The sequence below is a fragment of the Cucurbita moschata genome, unplaced genomic scaffold, assembly GCF_002738365.1.
Source record: "Cucurbita moschata cultivar Rifu unplaced genomic scaffold, Cmos_1.0 Cmo_Scf00007, whole genome shotgun sequence".
Classification (NCBI taxonomy): domain Eukaryota; kingdom Viridiplantae; phylum Streptophyta; class Magnoliopsida; order Cucurbitales; family Cucurbitaceae; genus Cucurbita; species Cucurbita moschata.
In genome coordinates, this window is record NW_019268523.1 from 338323 (window position 1) to 339552 (window position 1230).

Sequence of the window (1230 nt, forward strand, 5' to 3'; positions counted from 1 at the left end):
TTTTTTTTTTTTTTTTTTTTTTTTTTTTTTTTTTTTTTTTTTTTTTTTTTTTTTTTTTTTTTTTTTTTTTTTTTGGACGTTACATGGTCACTCCACTTTAATATTTCTTTTGGTTCCTAAATAATTTATTCTAATATTTAAACTTTAGAAATATAATAATTTGGAACACTATGGATTAAAATACACATAAGTATTATAAGTAAGCTTATATTCAGAGTAGGATATCATACCATTGTAGAGATTCATGGCTCATAACATGTTATCAGAGACATGTTCTTAATTTAGTCATCTCAATAGAATCTGAGTAAAGTGTGTACTTAGCTTAAGAGCTCCAAATAAGAAGTTGAACCTCAGTTTAGGAAGACTGTTACAAAGCTTCATTTGAGTTCAACATTATAAGTTCATTTTATAGGGCCCAGATAAAACTGGGTTAGTCATACGTATTTAAATTTGAATGAACTAACTTAAATTTGGGTGTACGTGTAAATTCTAAGTAGCTAATTAATAGTAATTTTAAGTTGTAATTTAGTTTTGAAAAGAAACAAAATGAGCCTCTCATTTTATTTTCCCAACGCATAAATAAGACTCCATGACCTATCTAATTTTTAAATAAAAAAGAAAAAAGAAAAAAGAAAATATTCGCTGGCGTGTCAACTGTGTGGTTCTTTAGAGCAGGACGTGGCGTTTCCCGTGTCGTGGATTATTGCAAGGGACCCGCCGACAAATTTGCATTTATGATATCATGCTCAACAACAAAAATGTCCTTCCCCTCACCTTTGTCTTTTCTCACTCCATTTTCATTTTTTCTTTATTTGATTTTCATGTTATTCACATAATTTATTATAAAAATATAAAAAACATATTATGATATTTTTATGAGTTTACTTTTAGTTTTGTAAAAAATTTAATTTAAATAAAAATAATCTCTTTTATTTATATATTCATAATCTTTTTTCAATTACTACGTCTCGTACCAAAAGTAATATTACTCTTCAACACTCTCTCCATATTGGATTGGATAGATTATTTAAAAAATAATTATTCTATTTGTCCGTTTAATATATTTTTTTTAAAGATTACATAAAATACAAGAATTTTTGTTGAAAGGTGTGGAAATGAAGTGGTTTTCGACTAGTAAAATATGTGCCTCGTATTCTTATCCACGTACCTTTCTTCATTTATTCTTTTTTTTTTTTTCAAAATATATATACAACCAATTAAAAAAGAAAA